Raw genomic sequence first — 22,224 nt, forward strand, 5'->3', positions numbered from 1 at the left:
CAGAAAAAGCACTTGACAAAATCCAACATCCATTCATGATAAAAAAAAACTCTTACCAATTTGTGGGTACATGCCTTAACATAATCAAAGCTATTATGACAAACTCACAGGCAATATAACTGAGAAAAGCTGGAAGCTTTCCCGCAAAATCTGAAACAAGGCAAGGATGCCCACTCTCACTTTTATTCAATTAGTATTGAAAGTCCTTGGAGTTTCCATCGTGGCGCAGAGGAAATGAAGGTGGCTAGGAACCATGAGGTTGAGGGTTCAATCTCTGGCCTCACTCGGTGGGTTAAGGATCTGGCATTCCGTGAGCTGTGGTGTAGGTCACAGACGTGGCTCAGATCTCTGTTGCTGTGGCTGTGATGTAGGATGGCAGCTGTAGCTCTGATTTCGACCCCTAGCCTGGAAAGTTCAATATGCCATGGGTGCGGGCCTAAAAAGAAAAAAACAAAAAAGGAAAAAAGAAAGTTCTATCCACAGCAATTAGAGAAATAAAAGAAATAAAAAGTATGCAGATTAGAAGAAAATATGTAAAATTGTAACTATGCAGATGACATGAAACCCTAAAGGACTCCACACAAAAACTGGTGGAACTGATCAATGAATTCAGCAAAGTAGCAGGATACAAGATTATGATTCAGAAATCAATTGCATTTTTGTATACTAACAGCAAAATATTAGAAAAGGAATACAAAAATACAATACCTTTTAAAATTGCACCCTCAAAAATTGAATACCTAGGAATAAATCTAAGAAGGTGAAAGACCTATATGTTGAGAAATATAAAACATTATTCAAGGAAACTAAAGAGGATTCAAAGAAATGGAAAAGTATCCCATGTTCGTGGTTGGAGGAATTAATACCATTAAAATGGCCATACTACCCAAAGCAATTTAAACATTCAATGCAATACCTATCGAATTACCCAGGACATTTTCCACAGAACTAAAACAAACAATCTTAAAATTTATATGGAACCATAAAGACCTAGAATTGCCAAAGCAATCCTGAGGAACAAAAACCAAGCAGGAGGCATAACTCTCCAAGTTTTCAGAAGATATTATAAAGCTACAGTAATCAAGACAGTGTGGTTCTGGTATAAAAACAGACATCCAGACCAAGAAACAGAATGGAGAACCCAGGAATAAACCCAGACCCTATGGCCAATTAATCTTCCCACACAGGAGGCGAGAATATAAAATGAGAAGAAGACAGCAAGTGATGCTAGGAAAACTGGATAGCTGCATGTAAATCAATGATACTACAAAACATCCTCACAACATTCACTCAAAATGGCTTAAAGACTTAAACATGAGATTAGACCCCATAAAACTCCTGGAAGAGAACATAGGCAAAACATTCTCTGATATCACGCATACAAATGGTCAGTATGGGTGACCATTTTCATAAGTCAGTTTCTCAAGGCAATGTAAATAAAACCAAAAATAAACCAGTGGGACCAAATAAAATCAAAAAGCTTTTTCACAGAAAATAAAACCATAAAAATATAGAACTGATGGAATGGGAGAAAACAGTTGCAAACGATGCAACTAACAAGGGTTAATCTCCAAACTATACAAACAACTCCTACAACTCAACAGAGAGAAAACTAACAACCCAATTGACAAACGGGCAGAAGACCTAAATAGACATTTCTCTAAGGAAGATAAATGATGGCCAACAGGAACATGAAATAAATGCTCAACATCACTAATTAGAGAAATGTAAATAAAAACTGCAAGGTACCACCTCACACCAGTCAGAATGGCCATCATTAATAAGTCAGCAAACAACTAATGCTGCAGAGGGTGTGGAAAAAAGGGAACCCTCCTACACTATGAGTAGGAATGTAAATTGGTACAACCACTATGGAAAACAGTATGGAGGTTCTTCAAAAACTAAATATAGAATTACCACATGATCCAGCAATCCCACTCCTGGGCATCTATCTGGACAAAATGTTGATTCAGAAAGATATATGCACCTCTGTGTTCATTGAAGCACTATTCACAATAGCCAAGACATGGAAACCACCTAAATGTCCATTGACAGATGAATGGATTAAGAAGATGTGGTACATATACACAATGGAATACTACTCGACCATAATAAAGAACAAAATAATGCCATGGATGGAACTAGAGACTCTCATACTAAGTGAAGTAAGTCAGAAAGAGAAAGACAGATGCTATATGATATCACCTATATCTGGAGTCTAATATCTGGGACAGTGAACCTTTCCACAGAAAAGAAACTCATGGACTTGGAGAACAGACTTGTGATTCCCAAGGAGCGGGGAGTGGGATGGACTGGGAATTTGGGATTAATAGATGGAAACTATTGCCTTTGGAATGGATTAGCAATGAGCTCCTGCTGTGTAGCACTGAGAACTATATCTAGTCACTTATGATGGAGCATGATAAAGTGAGAAAAAAGAATGTATATATGTATGTGTGTACAGTAGAAAAATGACAGAATACTGTAAACCACCTATAATGGAAAAAATAAAAATAATTATTACAAAGATAAAAATAAATAAAATCCAAGGTTGTGGAATCTAAAATATGGCATAGATCACCCTATCTACAGAATGGAAACAGACTCACAGACATGGAGAGCAGACTTGTGGTTGCCAAGGAGGAGGGGGAGGGAGAGTTTAGGGTTAGTAGATGCAAACTATTGCATTTGGAGAGATTAAGCAATGAGATCCTGTTGTATAGCATAGGGAACTATATCCAGTCTCTTTGTATAGAATATGATGGAAGATAATATGAGAAAAAGAATGCATATGCATGCATAACTGGGCCACTTTGCTCTACAGCAGAAATTGACAGAACATTGTAAATCAACTAAAATAATTTTTTTAAAAAATTAAATGAGTTCCTAAAAAGAGGCAAAGCATCTCATCAATAATTTTTGTACTGATTACTTGAAATATTTTAGAAATACGGGAGAAAATAAAACATTATTAAAATTTAAGAACAAATAATATCATGGAAATCTATGAATCAGGTGTCCACAAAGATATTTTTAATAAGTCGATTAAGCTAAAAATTTGAAAAGGATTACTTATAATGATTTTAAATGTTCTTAATTTATTATTTGTTTATTTTTAGGTCTGTGCCTGCAGCACATGGAAGTTCCCAGGCTAGGGGATGAATCGGAGCTGCAGCTGCCAGCCTCTGCCACAGCCACCGCAATGTCATATCTGAGCTGTATCTGCAACTTACACCACAGCTCACAGCATTGCTGAGTCCTTAACCCACTAAGTAGGGCCAGGGATTGAACCCGCCTCCTCATGGATTCTAGTTTGGTTCATTATCACTTAGCCACAATAGGAATTCCCTAAATGTTCTTAATTTAAATGTTATTTTTATATATACTTATATATTTTTAATATAAAATACATATATACTTATATAAAGAGTACATAAATAAATTCTTCAATCAGAGGAAGAAAAACACCCTACCAAAATTTAGCTAGCAGTGGCTTAAAGTTTGGGGTGCAGAAAAATAATTGCTGTCAAAATCAAAGAATTATTAACTTCCACCTTTAGGAGAGGTATACTGATGTCTGATTTGACACATAGGTTCTATTCTGAGGGAATGGCTTTTCTTACAGCAGGTACTGAAACAGTTTCTAGTAGACCTGGTTACAATCTGATAGCTATAATGTGGAAGTTGAGGGAGAAAAGATCTAGAGATCTAGGTCTCTATTTACAATATAGCATGTACACAGCAGTGGTTTATAGACTGATAGCTTGCCTTCCGGAATTGTGGATTACAAGTTATTTTTAAAAGAACACCCTCATTACAAGAACAGTTCATGATAGCCATTTTCAGTTTTATAATTTATAGCTTATAGCCTCTTTCAGTTTCTGTATGTAGAAAGCTAGGACTGAGTTCCATAATACTGCACTAAGAATAGAGGCTTTAATAGCCTTTGTTTGATTATGTAAATATTTTATTTACATTTTTATCATTTGTAATTTATATAATTGACAATGCAGAAATGTATACATGATAACAATTGACATTTCTAGATAATTTTATAATATTTATATGCATTTATCTTCCTACTTTTATAGATATTCCTATGATAAAGAACAAACTATATAACCTGGGTTGTTCATTTTGTATGTACTTATAAAACCAGTGAATTGGACTTACATACTGTGGGATTCAAGATTTTCCATTTTGTATAGACTTTTCTTCTTTTCCTCCTTGTTTTGGAAAGCTAAGGGTCTGCAGCTTTCACTGTCCTTTGGAAGCATTACATTTGACATTATTTTCCATTCAGAATTTAGGTTTGATGAAATTACCAACTCAACTCATTTGCCACCTTGACAACATAGTATCATTCTCTGGTACCCATAGTGTTGGCCTTTGAACCATTTTATTATCGTCATTACACTCTCCTTTCCTGTTTAATTCCACCCCAACTATTTAGTGCATTATAATATATTATGCAAACACTCAAAAATGTATTCTTTTCATGCATGTAAACATTTAAGATAGAAGTTATAGAGTCATACTCTATGTAACTGATGATTTTACATTCCAATTTTTCTTAGCCTATTAGAAGTGCCAAATTTTAAAAATTAATTCAATGTCATCAAGTTTATAATCCTGCTAAATTAAGTGGGATAGAGAGATGGTTTGCCTTCATTATGATATATGAAAACATTATAAGATTTAATGTATATTATATATTCTTTGTAGAAGAATCAACTCTTGGAAGAAGGTAAAATTGATTATTTACCTTCATTATGAAATAAAGGATTATTTTCCCTGTTGATAGCTTAACTAATAGAAAGTATTGGTGAGATATCTAGGGGAAAAGCAGCCTGTTAACATCCCAGGTAAGCATCTGCCTGTGCTTAGAGCTAAGCCCTATTCAATTGCTTTACTTTTTGAGGATTAAACTGTCTGCAGAGATGCAAAGAGAAATTGCTTCCCACTGAAGCAGTTTGTTTTGAGTGTATTTGGGCAGGCTGTGCCTTTGGACACCTCAGCAAAGAAGCTCATTTTTTATCTGTTTTATCTGTAACTCAAATAAAATGGGGCCTCTTTGTGGCCAGTTTTGGCAATAAATTTAAATTCTTCTTAACTTATTTCTTACCTCAAAATCCTGTCCATCATAGTACATGTTGATTTCAAATACTTTTCCTTCCATGAACTCTCAGTCTCATAACTTTGTGAAAATTCTTTTTCTTTAGGCTACTTTTCTTACACAGAGCAGTTGACACTCATTTGGTGTCTTCCAATTATCCTTATTTTATCTCTCCCCAGTAAGTACAATTAAGTTCCTATGGCTGACTAAGCAAGCAATAATCCTTTCTTAGAAGGCCAATGTAGGGGTGGGGGTGGGGAGAGGATTACAAACATGGAATTAATATCTTTCTTTTTTTTAGCCCCATGTCTTACTCATATTGGATTCTCTAATTTTAAATATGCTTCAAAAGCACTTGACTAGGTTGTTGATTACTTCTCTCTGATCCCATATAGTTTGAACACAAAGTGTAGTCTGCTGCACTGTGTTTAGAGGAAGACCTGGATTGTGGTCTGACTCTGCTGTTTACTCTACAGGGCATGTAATCTCTGTGAGGCTGTTTCTTTCACCTCTAAAATGAAAATGGTAACAAATTTCACCTTGTAGAGTTGTCTTGAGGAAACATAAATGAAAATGTTATAAATGTTTCCAGTAGATGGCTTGTATTATTCTTAACCTTATTTTAGAATATATATACATGTCTATTAGAATACACAAATAATTAGAGTTAAACAGTGCCTGACATTGGGAGACTATCCGCTACATCAGAGCTGTAAGTGAGTGCTTGGGGAAAGGTGATCCAGCCATAAACTTTGAGCTAGAACATCTAGTATCTGTCACAAAGCATGATACATAATGCGTACTTAATACACATGCAAGAAGAAATGACTTAGATGGAGAGCTCCAATCTGCATCTAATTACATTTTTAATAATGTGCCCTCCTGTATTTCTAAATGTATTCTTTCCTTTTACTCTCTTAATTTGTTTATGTTAATAAAATTTATTATATATATTCTATTATACATGTGTACATACCATATTTTAAATGTATATCACATGCATATTATGAATATGTTTATATATAATATATGCCGTTAAAAATTTGGATGACTGCAATAGCATTTTATTTGGTTTTCTTACTTTTATATTAAAGTTCCTTGATTATTTACATAGCAGCCAGATTTTTAAAATATAAAAATTATGTCATCCCTTTCTCCTCCCGACCCCAAGTTAAAACACTCTAATGGCCTCTTATTCATCACTTTGAAAAAATTCTATGCACTTTAGTTTTTTTGTTTGTTTGTTTTTTTACATACACTCATGAGATGTAATTTTATCCACAAGTGAAATATTATCGCCACTCGACCTTGGGATTTCCACTACAGATTTCCTGGATTTATATTTTTCATAAATGTTTATTTGTTCTGGGCAAAATTGGTAATAAAGCTCAGGAAAGTTACCATGATTGCTATTATATATCAGCCAAATCCTATCACATTTGAGACTGTTATATTGGATTTTATAGATTTTTTTAAAAACTGGGCTTTGACTCATTACTATATTTCACAGAAGAATGAGGAAAAATGTAAACCGGAAATACAAACAATATCTTTCTACTGCAGAATTACAAAGTGACACCATTATTCTCAGAGAATTGTTAGTGGTAAAGTTTTTTTTTTAAGGTATTGTGAGAAAATTTTTACTGGTTCCACTTTCTTGACACATTACTTTAAAATTCTATATTATATTGCTAAAGCTGGAGAGTTTTCCTTGTAACATTCAAAGGGAATGTTCTATTGCCAATAAGAAAAGAAAGATCCATAAAAAGGTAGATAATGATAACTATTAAAATTCTAGAAGGAGACTGCGAAATAAATTTAGAAGGTTAAATGTTTAACTTCTCACATGCCATTGAGTAATCTTTTTAATGCTCTAGTTTTGTGTAGAATTTGAAAGAAATCTTAATGTATATCATAACTTCATTTTTTGGTTTTAACAAAAAGCGTATGTTGCCTCTACTAAATATTTAAAAGAAACTTCTATATGGAAAACAAATTATGAAGGCTTGAAGTTAAAAATATTTAAAGAAAAAAATTCTAAAGTTTCATTTACTTTTTTTTTTTCTTTTTTTGTCTTTTTGTTTTGCTGTTTCTTTGGGCCGCTCCCGCGGCGTATGGAGGTTCCCAGGCTAAGGGTCGAATCGGAGCTGCAGACATTGGCCTACGCCAGAGCCACAGCAATGCGGGATCCGAGCCGCGTCTGCAACCTACACCACAGCTCACGGCAACGCCGGATCGTTAACCCACTGAGCAAGGGCAGGGACCGAACCTGCAACCTCATGGTTCCTAGTCGGATTCGTTAACCACTGCGCCACGACAGGAACTCCTAAAATTTCATTTACTTTTGAAAGTGTGTTGAAAGTATACAAACTTGTCTTCTGCTATCATTCCTGATTTTGAATAGCCTGGATTTTAGAGTATATTCTTTTGTTCTTAAATGTAAAAAATATATATGTATAGGGATAAGAGAGGAGTTATATTGGAAAACAGCTGTTCCAGTAATGTCCATATATTAATTCAGACTTGCACTCAACTTCTATGGGTCTACCAAAATGAAACTTTGCAAACTTAATTGCTGAGAAGTAATTCTTTTTTTTTTTTTTTTTTTTTAGCTTTTTTTTTAGGGCCACTCCTGAGGCATATGGAGGTTCTCAGGCTAGGGGTCTAATTGGAACTACAGATACAGGTCTACACCACAGCCACAGCCATAGCAATGCCAGATCTGAGCCATGTCTGCGACCTACACCACAGCTCACAGCAGTACCGGATCCTTAACCCACTGAGTGAGGCCAGGGATCGAACCCACAACCTCATGGTTCCTAGTCGGACACTTTTCCGCTGCGCCATGAGGGGAACTCCTGGGAAGTAATTCTTAATAAATGCTGTAGTTTCCTCATGTCTTGAAACTAAACATCTTAAGATCATTTAAGGGTGTCTCTTAGTGCTATTACTGAGTAATAGTTGTTCTTCACACCTTTGATTTCTTCCCCCTGCAGAAAGCATTGGTGAGTAAATGTATATCTATATTCATTCATATGGAGAAAATATTAAAAACTATTAGAAACCTCTAAATCCCACTTTCGATAAAACCAACTTTTGCTTTCCCCAGGCACCATACATGGAGTAGGTTGTTGAAGCTCATAGTATTTATGTCTATCTGCAAAAGAGACTCGGTGATCTTTGGTGCATAAATATGTTAAAGTCCTGAGTTCAAAAGAATAGATATTAAAAAACCCTCAATACCAAAATAATTATCTTTAAACGTAAGCTTTGTTGGAATGCCATCACCCTGTTTGACCCATAATTGATCAAATATAACTTAGTGGATGAGGGCAGTCGTTGGAGAGCAAGAAACCCACCCTGTACAAGTTAAATCAGAATTTTTGCAGTAAAATGCAGTTAGAAAAAAGCTCTGCAGTTAGTGGCAGAGCATGGAATTTTTTACTATTATTATTACTCTTATTGTTAATGTTTTAAAAACTGGGTAAGGAAAAATTTATATTAGTGAACCAAAAGAAAATTGAGCTCACTGTTTAATAAAGTTTGATGCATTAAGTAATACCATAAAGGAAGGGAAGGATGAACTAAAAATGAAAATCCCCTACACTTTCAAAAGTCTATCATGGAGTTACTGTCATGGTTCAGTGGTTAATGAACATGATTAGTATCCATGAGGATGTGGGTTCGATTCCTGGCCTTGCTCAGTGGGTTAAGGATCTAGCATTGCCGTGAGCTGTGGTGTAGGCTGAGGACACAGCTTGGATCCCACATTGCTGGGGCTGTGGTGTAGGCTGGCAGCTGTAGCTCTGATTTGACCCCTAGCCTGGCAACCTCCATATGCCCTGGGTGTGGCTCTAAAACGACAAAAGACAAAAAAAAAAAAAAAAGTGTCTACCCTTGGAGAAGAGATAGGTGTGAAGTATTTACTCAACTCCCTCATTTCTTATCAGAGGAAAGGGAGAGATGCAGTGAACTGCTGAAGGAAACATAGTGTTGAGATGCTGCTTCACTTCTCTCTTCACCATGGCAAGACTCTAAAAGTAAATATTTTTACTTAAGATTTTTGAAAGATTTTTATTGATTTATTGTGTTAAATGTAGAGGCTCTTCCTGACACTCTTTAGGAACTTTCTCTTTCCTCTCTTACTTGCTTATAGAATGAAATTGGACTACAATTGGGGAAGTCCAGTGTACTTCCCATAGAGGTAGACTGAAGAACTTTGCACTCGGGGCCATGGGTTCAAGGTTCTGAGCTGGACTTAGTGTAAATAAAACGTAAACTTCAAGTTTAGAGTTTAGAACAAGAATTCTCAAATTAAAGAGAGCTTAAGGATCAACTGAGTAACCTCCTAAAAAATGTAGATTTGGGGCCTCTTTAGAAAGTTGGATTCTGAGGTAGAGCCTAGCTGATATATATATTTGGCTTTTTAGGGCCACCTGAGACATACGGAAGTTCCCAGGCTAGGGGTCGAATTGGAACTGTGGCTGCCATCCTACACCAGAGCCATAGCAACGCTGTATCCAGGTCAAGTCTTCGACCTGCACCACAGCTCATGGCAATGCCGGATCCATAGGCCACTGAACAAGGTCAGGTATTGAACCTGCATCCTCATGGATACTACTCAGATTCATTTCCCCTGAGCCATGATGGTAACTCCACAATATGTATTTTTAATAAGCACTCACCCACCCTTGCAATGACATTACACACATACCAAGTACTTCTGATTCAGACATGCCATTGGAGCAGATACAATTGGATAGGTACAATAGAACCTAAATTCAGAAAATCTTGGAGTTCCCATTGTGGCTCAGTGGTAATGAACCCAACTAGTATCCATGAGGGTTCAATCCCTGGCCCCACTGAGTGACTTAAGGATATATTATTGCTGTGAGCTATGGTGGGTTGCAGATGCAGCTTGGATCCTGCGTTGCTATAGCTGTGGTGTAGGCTGGCAGCTGCAGTTCCAATTCGACCCCTAGCCTGGGAACTTCCATATGCCACAGGTGCAGCCTTAAAAAGACAAAAGAAAAATAAAAATTTTAATAACCTAAAGATTTAAACTAGGGCACTCCTGAGGAAACTTGCAATGAATTGTTTCTTTTCGTTCCACTTCATTTTTCTCTTCTCCCAATTGGTACACATTAAGGCTTAATTTTTAAAATGTTTTCTTTTTGATTTAAGCACAAATTATTTTTCTTTCTATATCAACAAGCTTCTAGGAAGAAAACACCTTGAGAGATCACTTTTTAAATATTTCTCAGCTCAGTGTAAAGTGGCTCTATCCAAATGGTGACCTAAATCAATCATAGGTTTTAATCCCCAATATCCTACTTTCATCTTGTGCTAACCATGATTTGTGATAAAAAATCTAGCAAGTCAGATTAGTGGGCCAGGGCTACCAGAGTAAGAAGATGTCATGTTGTATTTTTAATTGCTTGTCTCCCCTGTGTTCTTATTTGGTTTCTCAGAGTCAAATGTTTCTGTATTTTTGGTTTAACTTTGCCTGTAAGAGCTGAAGTGGTTGGCAAGTACACAGGAGAATACAGTGAAGTGGATGTGTTCAGAAGGAGGGCGCTTAGCACGGTGAATAAGGCAACTAGATGTTGATTTTCCTAGTTATGATGGAGTACCCATAAGCTCATCTTTTTTTTTTTTTTTTGTCTTTTTAGGGCTGTACCTGCAGCGTATGGAGGTTCCCAGGTGAAGGGTCGAATCAGAGTTGTAGCTGCCAGCCTATGTCATAGCCACAGCAATGCCAGATCCAAGCTGCATCTGTGACTTACACCACAGCTCATGGTACCACCAGATCTTTAACCCACTGAGCAAGGCCAGGGATCGAACCTGTGTCCTCATGGATACTAGTCAGATTCGTTTCTGCTGAGCCACGATGGAAACTCCTCTCATCTTCTTCTTATGAAGCACCATTAGTGAGAATATCTTCCTGGGATTGAACCAGACTCTTGGCTGCTCTATAGTTAACCTGACTGGAGCCAACAGAGCTTCAGAGGAAATTTACTTTTGGAGATGAAACAGCCCTATGTAAACAGCCTTAGATTATCCTAATCTCCTGAGGAATCACTGGAGATGTGAACCAAAATATAGGACCCACAAGATCTTATCCTTTAATATATTCCTATCCCATATATGTGGAAAAACATAATAGTTAATAAATATTTGTTGGATGAATGTATGAGTACAACTTGTTCTGTTGTTTACCAACTTCAATAACTTGGTTATTGAAATCAAAAATACCTTTTTGATTTTTACTACTGCCGTGAAATATCTCTGTGTTATTTGCTTAATAATTTTTGATTAAGTTTTTTTTTTAATTTTTTAAATTTTTTTTATTTTTTTTGTCTTTTTTTTTTTGTTGTTGTTGTTGCTATTTCTTGGGCCGCTCCCGAGGCATATGGAGGTTCCCAGGCTAGGGGTCCAGTGGAGCTGTAGCCACCGGCCTACGCCAGAGCCACAGCAACTCGGGATCCGAGCCGCATCTGTAACCTACACCACAGCTCACGGCAACGCCGGATCATTAACCCACTGAGCAAGGGCAGGGACCGAACCCGCAACCTCATGGTTCCTAGTCAGATTCGTTAACCACTGCGCCACGACGGGAACTCCTGATTAAGTTTTTAACTTTAGCTTCATGTTAGACATGTGAAATGTGACATGTGATATATTAGTATGTGAAATTCTGGGTTGTAGCTAATACACATTAAAACAAAAACAAATAACCAAAAAAATTTTTTTTTAAATCTTGTAGCACCCTGTACCATTTTTCATGTCAGCATTGTTATGTGTCCTCCACTTTAGAAGGTATAGTTATACTCTGTGTGCTATTATCGTGACAATATTATTCTAGACATCCCTGGAAATATATATTTTTTTGTTTCATTTTCTTTTTGGCTTTAGAATGACCGTTAGAGTACAAGTTTAACTAATCCTACATATAAAATGATGCATGAATTAAATTCAATGGCACAAAGAAGAATCACCCTATTCAACTACGATTAGAACTTTACCTACTCTAAATGTTTTTCAATTGCTAGATTTGAGAAATCTATAATTACAGTTTTTTTGTACTCTGACCTTGACCAGCACAGGGACTTCCAGAATCTATTTTAAGAAACTCATTCCATTTACTCAGTCCCATGTGACATTTCACATTATTCCTTTTTGGCTAATTATACTGTCTGAACCAGACAAAAGGTAACAACTTCATTTGAACACATATTTAAAATAATAAAGAGTTTACTAAACAGGTGTGTTTCCATTAATATTAAGAACAAGGAAAAATAAAGCACATGTGTACTTAAAATTATCATTAGATACTTTGCAAAAGTTAGTAAAAGAATAAGCACCAGGAGTTCCCCTTGTGGCTCAGCAGAAACGAATCCGACTAAGAGCCATGAGGTTACAGGTTCAATCCCTGGCGTCACTCAGTGGGTTAAGGATCCAGCATTGTCATGAGCTGTGGAGTAGTTTGCGGTCGAGGCTCGGATCCTGTGTTGCTGCAGCTGTGGTATAGGCCAGCAGCTGTAACTCTGACTTGACTCCTAGCCTGGGAACCTCCATATGCTGCAGGTGTGGCCCTAAAAGGGGGGAAAAAAAAGAATAGGCACCAAAGGCTAATTGAATAGTTTCAGGGATTATTTTTCTATTTTTTCTGCTAAAGACATTCCTCTACCTATTGATTAAATGAAGAATGCCTTTGAGCTTTCTAAAGAGGATTGCTATCTCCTTTTTCACTTATTCATACTACTTCAGTAACTATATTCCTGATGAGCTGTGTTTCTCTGAAGACTTAATAATTGCTGAATTACCAATTTTTGGTGGGTTTAAGTAACACCTTCTTAATTCAGAAGCACTCAGCCTTAAAACTCAGTTTGAAGTAGTGTTTAAGTATACTAACTATGTCTTAATCTCCACGCAGAAACCTCAGTGTATAGTTTCCCCCCAACGTGAAATCCCTAGGATTCTTTCAGTCAAGTTGTGTCTTACTCCTCAGGGGCAAATCTCATTGAGTCTGTGGCACTAGAGTGTTTTTAATTTCTTAAAACAGAAAATGTAAGGAATACATTACATTTATTTTACAATGTAAAATATCATCATTCCTTTCCAGCCAAGAACCAGGGTAAACCCATATGTAAACACATTGTTAAATTCTAAAGAGTAAGAATTTCAAGTAAAATAAAAATGGCTGCAGGTTAATTCTATTTCTTCAAGTCCTTCGGAAAAAAGTAATGAACAATGTTCTTTCAAATGTTTCACTGGATCAAAACTACCATGAGATGCCACCTCACACCAGTCAGAATGGCTATCATTAATAAATCCACAAATAACAAGTGCTGGAGGGGCTGTGGAGAAAAGGGAACCCTCCTGCACTGTTGGTGGGAATGTCAACTGGTACAGCCACTATGGAGAACAGTTTGGAGATACCTTAGAAATCTATACATAGAACTTCCATATGACCCCACAATCCCACTCTTGGGCATCTATCCAGACAAAACTCTACTTAAAAGAGACACGTGCACCCGCATGTTCATTGCAGCACTATTCACAATAGCCAAGACATGGAAACAACCTAAATGTTCATCAACAGATGATTGGATTTGGAAGAGGTGGTATATATACACAATGGAATACTACTCAGCCATAAAAAAGAATGACATAGTGCCATTTGCAGCAACATGGATGGAACTAGAGACTCTCATACTGAGTGAAATGAGCCAGAAAGACAAAGACAAATACCATATGATATCACTTATAACTGGAATCTAATATCCAGCACAAATGAACATCTCCACAGAAAAGAAAATCATGTACTTGGAAAATATACTTGTGGCTGCCCAATGGGAGGGGGAGGGAGTGGGAGGGATCAGGAGCTTGGGGTTATCAGATACAACCTAGAATAGATTTACAAGGAGAAAAGAAAAGTGTTTCACTGGAAATGCTATCATCATCAGCTATTTACTAAGAGACAACTTTTTATTTTAGCAATATTTAAGGTACTTTAGGCAACATTAAGCCTCATCAAGGGTTTAGAAATTACGTGTGTTACCTCTGAAAAAGCAATTTAATAAGAAGATGACTAAAAGGAGTTCCCATTTTTGCTCAGCAGTAATGAATCCTACTGGTATCCATGAGGATGAGTGTTTGACCTCTGTCCTCACTCAGTAGATTAAGTATCTGGCATTGCTGTGAGCTGTGGTGTAGGTCGAAGGCGTAGCTTGTATCCTGCATTGCTGTGGCTGTGGCCATAGCCATGGCCAGCAGCTGTAGCTGCAATTCCACCCCTAGCCTGAGAACTTCCATATGATGCACATGAGGGCCTAAGAAAAAGGGGGTGGGGGAGAATATTACTGTATAGAAGATATAAGGTCTTCATAGAAGTTTTAACCAAAATATTTAGAGGATATACTTTCTCCAGTAAGTTTAGAATCAACATTTTCTATGCTCATTTTACTTATTCAGTAAATACATTTCTGAGGCTTCATCTAAACTAATGCATTTTTTGAAAACAATAAAAAGGCATTTATTTTAGAATGTTCTATGCTTGACATTTTTTTGCTGATCTTCCTTTTAAATAGCTTGATCTACTGACTAAGCTATAGTTTCAGCACTGCCATAAAAAAATGTGTAAATTGCAGTCTGGCTGATGATAAGGGAATGAGAAATTGTGTTTAGAATTAATCTGCCAGGTTAATTTAATCACTTTATGATTGGGTTTATATTGGGCAGATAATCAGTGCTAACATTCCATCCCATCTCTCAAATTCACTGAGGTCCAGACATTCTCATGAGATAAGAGTAAAGTATCAGTGCATTTTGTGCAGTCAGTTTTTATCTTCATAAGTCAGATCACATTCAGAATTTTTATTTTGCTTTTTGCAAAAATAATCAGGTACAGTCGATGAAAGAGGCCTCATAGGTGACGAGACAGTTGAGAATTTCACCCATCGTAGTTAAAATTTCTGATGTGTCATTTTAAAAACTTATTTGAAAACTTGGTTATGGGATGACTTTACCCCTGAAAAGAAGACACCAAGACTATTTTATGAATGTCCTGACTGTGATTTCATCTTATGGTTACTCAGATTTCTTTGAAAAGTTAGAGTTCACATAACATTTAAGGAAAAAATGAACTGCTCCCAAGTGAGGGAATAAATAAAAGTAATAATAATAAAATGACAGTAATAAAACTATTTTTTAGTTTACTTTTACAAATAAATAATTTTAGGATACTTAGTCAACATTATGGTAATCTGACACTAGAATAAAAAAACTAATGTTTAAATTTTGAGAGAAGAAAAGATGAAAACCTAATACTTAAATTCTGAGTAAGTGAGGAAGGTAAGAAGAACTGGTTGAATTCTTGATCCAGAGAAAAACCTTCAACTGTAAATATACATTACCATCAAAATCTTGGAACATATTACCTAAAGAACACCTGACAGTGAAGTTTCAAATACATTATTTTGCAAAGTAATTTGGGATTTCTTATGCAAAAGATAGCAGCCACAATGTTTGCCTATGAAATTGGTCTAAATCTCAGAGTAGATGCTATTGTTGTTATAGAAAAAATTTTGATTTTTAATGTCTTCTTTCTTAATATCAAATCACAATGTTTCGGGTAATTGGTATATTTATTTCAAAACAATTAAATATAAACATTTATACAATAGAAAAATTAAGTATAAAATTAATCAAGAAAAATTCTACTATCCAAACCAGATGAGAAAATCATTTTTTGTGATTAGTAAATTTAATACTCCAGATGAAACAAAGCAGAATATAGGAATTCAAAACAAGAACCAGAGATGCTTTGAAATGAAAGTGGCCCTCATTGAATTCAGAATGAATTTCAATTATGTTTAGCAGCTTAGCTTCTCAATTACATTTTCCTTGCTTTCCAAATGCACAATTTATTTCAAATAACCAAATTAGGATATGGATGGTGGCTATTCAAATGTGTATAAATAAAAGAGGCCTAAACACATTGATTATTTAGAATTTTGGGGGGAAGGTGTAACCATCTTCTCTATTTGGTAACATATAGGTTACCAACAGCTGTTGGATTTTTTTTTTTGTGACTGGAAAGAAATATGTTGAATTATCTTCATACAAAATGCTCAAATAATTTTCCTTTTGCTTTCATCCTTTGCTAAGCAACTAATTTAGGATAGCAAGAATTTAAATAGGGAAAACTTCATTCAAAATGGCAAAAAAACAAAAAAAGAAAAGAGAAGTAAAAAGAACATATAATCAACTCACCTCGGCAAAGCCTTCATAAATTCCTCAGCTCTAGAGACAGAGATAAAAATGCAATAAATATTTTGAAAGGCAAGAATATGAAGTAAAGATTTGAGTACCTTGTCTTGTTCTACTTGGGATTTATCTGGGTTGTCTAAATCCAAAATCTGATTAGCATACTTAAGCTTATGCAGTGTCAGGAACCATCCTTTAATCAGTCTATTATTATCAGTCTTAAGCATTCCTAACAGTCTATTTTCAAATATACTTTTAGTGAACAGTGCTGCCCTGTGTACTTTTGTGGCTTTAGAGATTGGATAGGGGCACATGTGAAACACACTTGTGGCACTCAACACAACACAGTGCAGATGAAGTAAAAGAAACTCAAACAAAAATGAAAATGAAAATGTTCTAGTTGGACTCTTTACATGGGTGGAGTGAATTTCCAAGTAATTCATTTATCTTTGTATGGCACATGCAGGGGCAGAAGCAGTGTAGTATATGGTATGGTGAAGGTTGTAGATTTTAATTAAGAAGATTTAAATTTCAGTCACATTTTCATATCCTGTGTTGACCTTGGCAAAGTCATCTGAATTCTCTTAGGCTCAATGTACTTATTGGTAAAACTGGGATAGAAAATATAATCCCTGATTTAGAATTTTTGAAATTCTATGAAATATACTAATTACTACATAGTCTAGAATATTTAAATAAATGAAAGCTTTCTAGAATCTTTATCTCAAGGTATTTTTTAATTTCCTTTTTGATTTCCTTAGAATCTTTAAGTAAATGAAACATTTCTGTTTAAAGTAGTAGTGTATGACATTGATCATAATTATTCAAGTGATCTTTAATGAATGTTTACTAATGCCTAATGAAAATTTAGGTTTGTCTTGTGGCTTTTTGCAAGAACATAAATTATGGTATATATAAGGCTGGAAGAAGGGAAGTGATGAGAATTGCAACTGCAGAGATAAATTTCTATGCTAAGAAAATATGACTCTATGCTTTGTCCAAAGGGGAGATTTTTTCAACAAGTTTAAGTAAGGGAAAGCTAGAAAAGATTGCTCTTAACAAGATCTCCTTAGTTGTAGTGTGAAGAATTGATAGGGAGTAAAATCTGAAGTATGGAGAGAAGTAAAATAGTGTCTGGAGATTGGCTGTAGAGTAGGGTAGGGTGAGGGATAAAGTAGACAAATTCAGGGTAACAATACCCAAAGTTCCATGATGAGTAATTGTAAGGCTATTGAAACAGGGCTACAGAAGCAGGAACATACTTGGGAGAAAAGATAATTTAATTTTATATATATAGTATGTGGGAGGCTCTGAGAAGCCCAAGTAGGTATGTCTGATAGACAGTTGGAGATAAAAAATTTGGGAACCATATCAGTCGTGAAGGTCCTGCAGAAATGCACAGAGTAACAAGAATAGAAGGCCCAACCTGAAAAATGATCAAAATTTGAATAACGAAAGAGGAAATAAAGACTGGATGTGCTTTTGCCAATGCAATTATTAAGATAATTCTCTAGTAAATGGGAAAATGAAAGGATTTGGAGTGAAATACTTGGATTCAATCTTTGGCTCTCTTATTTATTAACAATGTAACTTTGAGATATTTAACCTTTCTAAGCCAGCTGTAAAATGGGGAAAATGATATTAATATGTATTCATAGAGTTGAGGGTAAAATGAAATAATTGTCAGTATTTTATATATAAAAGTCCTCTGTAATATTAGTATCATGAGAATACACTAACCAAAGAGTTGTTTTCTTAGGAAATTGTTGTAAATAGGGATCCATAAGTAATTCCTAGAAATGTATTGGAAAGAACAGGCCAAAAATAACTTTTACAAAGTCCAGAAATCTGAATTTAAATTAGATTTACAATTTATTTCTACTGGTAAATAGAGTGAAGGAGAATTATGTGCCTTTTTCATGGTGTAAAACAAAACAAAGCATTTATGTGATAAATATATCATCATAATGGAATGAAAAATATGCTTATTATTCAGGAGGATGTAAAAGATGGCTGGGAAATAAAAGGTCAGTATGACAAATCTAGTAATTTTTATAAGTATTTTTCAAAAATAATCATTATTAAATGCCTCTACATGGAAACTTTGAGGTTCACACAGATATGTCTATATTTTCTTCTGTCATCTTAACAGTGCCTCTCAGAACAAACGGAGTTCCCACTGGCTCCCACTCAAGGCTAGATTCCCACTGAAACCCTCACCATGACAATGCAGAGCAGATAATGTTCAGTACCAGTAGGGCCCCTGGGATTTGAATTTGCACACGTTGTTCAGGCATCTTTTCTTTGGAGTTCCAAATCCTCCCAAACTGTTTAGCACTAGAGTATCTAAACTTGTTTCACAAACACAAGTAAACTCAACCAAAAAGCAAAATAACATGTAACTCCTAGCAGCAAAGCCAATGGATAAATGGCATTTTAAATCTTTTTTAACCCCACTGATGGAAATAACTTCAGCTCACTGCTATCTAAAGAGGTAATAAATATTTATAAGTTACTCTACAGAGGGTGTTCCAAACATCACACTGCTTCAAACAGAGTACCATTTCAGTCTAGAGTAAAATGGCCAGGATAAAAAGTAAGCAAAATAAACTAGGACACTTGTCCACTTTTTCTAAAATATGAGTACCATTTTCAGTTTTATTGCTGAGTGGGACTTCCATATTACTAAAAACAAAATTACCTCACAAGTTAAGTGGTTAGAAGAATGCTCTTAATCCACCAGGGATGAGACAAAATATTGGTCTGATATAGTTTCCATGAGCCAAGAAATGGAAAACCAGGATATTTTTTTCATTCTTTATGCTGTAGTTTGTTTCTTATCAGACTTTCAGTTAGAAAGAAAAATGTATTCTTTAGGAAAAAGTTTTTTTTAAAGTTTTTTGCCTGCCCCACAGCATATGGAGGTCCCCAGTCAGGGATGAGATCCTATTCACAGGTATGACCTACACTGTTGCAGCGATGGATCCTTTAACCCCTGTGCTGGGGGTGGGAATCGAACCTGTGTCCTGGTGCTCAGAGACACTGCTGATTCGTTGTGCCACAGTGAGAACTCCAGGAAAAGGGCTTTTTAAATGTTTTTTTCCTAACTGTAATGTACAATGTTGTGCCAATTCTGCTGTACAGCAAAGTGACTCAGTTACAAACACACACCCCTTGTTGTTTTTAAAACTTTTTTTTTTAAACTTAAGATTTGTTTTAAAATTCCACAGCCACCCTCGTTATTCTATAGAGCATCATTATAATGGGAATTGTGAAAAGGAGAAATATCTATTGTCCAATATATGGTGTTGTCTGCTTAGCAATAAGAGAAATGTAGTATTCTTGAAGGAATAAAGATAAGCTAAAAGTGCTACTTTGGGAGTTACCGTTGTGGCTCAGTGGTAACAAACCTGACTAGTATCCATGAGCACATGGGATTGATACCTGGCCTCACTCAGTAGGTTTAGGATCCAGTGTTGCCATGAGCTATGATATAGTTTGCAGATGCAGTTTGGATCCCATGTTGCTGTGGCTGTGGTGTAGGCCGGCAGCTGCAGTTTAGATTCGATTCCTAGCCTGGGAACTTCCATATGCTGAAAGCACAAAATAAAACAAAACAAAAAGTGCTACTTCCACCATTCAGTACAATTATATGTGGATATCCTTCAATGAAAATAAAATTTGTCTGTTATTTCAACTGACATGACGAAATGTTCATTTTATGGTTGAAAAAATTTTCCCAAATAGAAGAAGTCAAGCTGCTGATTACCCATTCTTTTCCATGTCATCTTATTACTCAAACAACTTTCCTTTTGACAGTTTCTACTTTGGGCAAATAAGGGGAATTATTTGAAAATCTATTGTATGTAAGAATAAACTAAGTTCCCCCTTTCAGAAGCTGTTTTGAATCCTACCAGAGTGTCTGAGGAAGAAAAAGGACAAGGTGTAGTGTAGGAAAAGATAAATCATTTCTAGGACTAAGTTAATTTTCACAAGCAATTCCTTTCCATTTCTCTCCTGACTGATGATTCTTTACCAAGATGCAGGTTCTTGGCAACATTATTATTCCTGTCTCCTCAAAATACATCCTGTCTCTGTGCCTCTCTTCTGGTATCAAAGCTCCTAAGTATGTGGCTCTCTTATCGAGAAGCACTCTCTGCACTGAAGTCAAACTCTTTGGCCTTCCCTTTCCAACCCCTCTGCTAGTGCTTCTGTTTTGCTTCAAGACCCAGATTTTTACATTCGTAGACAGACACTCCTTATTTTTGCACTTTGGATTACTTTTTCCTAGTTATTTTCTTCTGCTAGAGAAAACTGGCCCCTTTAAGTGCAGCACACAAAATGCTTATCACCCACCACACCCAAATTATTCATGTGCGTGGGCACACAAACACATGTGCACACACACACTCACTCAGAACCTAACAACTGGTTGTTATTCCTAGTTATATTTGCATTGTGAAAATTCTATTCTAAATAATGGATTTGTTTTATAGATCAGTTTCATCTAGTATTTTTTTATATATTTTTTCCCATTATAGCTGGTTTAGTGTTCTGTCAAATTTTCTGCTATACAGAAAAGGTGACCCAGTCGCACATACATTTATACATTGCTTTTTCTCACATTATCACGCTCCATCATAAGTTACTAGATATAGTTCCCAGTGCTATACAGCAGGATCTCATTGCTTATCCATTCCAAAGGCAATAGTTTGCATCTATTAACTCCAGATTCCCAGTCTATCCCACACCCTCCCCCTTGGCAATCACGAGTCTGTTCTCCAAGTCCATGATTTTCTTCTCTGTGGAAAAGTTCATTGGTGCTGTATAGATTGCAGAAATAAGTGATACCATACGGTATTTCTCTTTCTCTTTCTGACTTACTTCATTTAGTATGAGAGTCTCTAGTTCCATCCACGTTGCTGCAAATGGCATTATTTTGTTCTTTTTGATGGCTGAGTAGTATTCCATTGTGTATATATACATCTTCTTAATCCATTCATCTGTTGATGGACAATTAGCTTGTTTCCATGTCTTGGCTATTGTGAATAGTGCTGCAATGAAATGCGGGTGCATGTCTTTTTCAAGGAAAGTTGTCTGGATACCAAGAGTGGGGTTGCTGGGTCATATGGTAGTTCTATGTATAGTTTTCTGAGGTACCTCCATACCGTTTCCCACAGTGGTTGTATGAATTTACATTCCCACCAACAGTGCAGGAGGGTTCCCTTTTCTTCACACCCTCTCCAGCATTTGTTATTTGTGAATTTATTAATGATGGCCATTCTGACTTGTGTGAGGTGGTACCTCATAGTAGTTTTGGTTTGCATTTTTCTAATCATCAGTGATGTTGAACCTTTTTGCATGTGCTTGTTGGCCATCAGTATATCTTCTTTGGAGAAATGTCTATTCAGGTCTTTTGCCCATTTTTCCATTGGGTTATTGGCTTTTTTGCTGTTGAGTTGTATAAGGCTAGGGGTTTAATTGGAGCTGTGGTCACCGGCCTCCGCCAGAGCCACAGCAACTCGGGATCCGAACCGCATCTGCAACCTACACCACAGCTCACGGCAACACCAGATCCTTAACCCACTGAGCAAGGCCAGGGATTGAACCCACAGCCTCATGGTTCCTAGTTGGATTCGTTAACCACTGCACCACCACAGGAACTCCATGCTTGTATTTCTGATGCTTTGGGAGACTGACCTGAGATAACATTTGTAAGGTTGATGTCAGAGAATGTTTTGCCTATGTTCTCTTCCAGGAGTTTGATGATGTTTTGCCTTACATTTAAGTCTTTAAGCGATTTTGAGTTTATTTTTGTGCATGGTGTGAAGGTGTGT

General features: G+C 36.1%; 1 protein-coding gene across 1 annotated transcript in view; it reads right to left on the minus strand.

The window, feature by feature from the left end:
- LOC102165335 overlaps positions 1–19,424 on the minus strand; it is a 77,852-nt gene extending 58,428 nt beyond the window's left edge. Inside the window, exon 1 of the mRNA XM_021084589.1 lies at positions 16,394–19,424. The gene's annotated coding sequence lies outside the window, so the exon portion shown is untranslated. The remainder of the gene's footprint in view (positions 1–16,393) is intronic.

The sequence above is a fragment of the Sus scrofa genome, chromosome 2 (genome assembly GCF_000003025.6).
Source record: "Sus scrofa isolate TJ Tabasco breed Duroc chromosome 2, Sscrofa11.1, whole genome shotgun sequence".
In the NCBI taxonomy this organism is placed as follows: Eukaryota; Metazoa; Chordata; class Mammalia; order Artiodactyla; family Suidae; genus Sus; species Sus scrofa.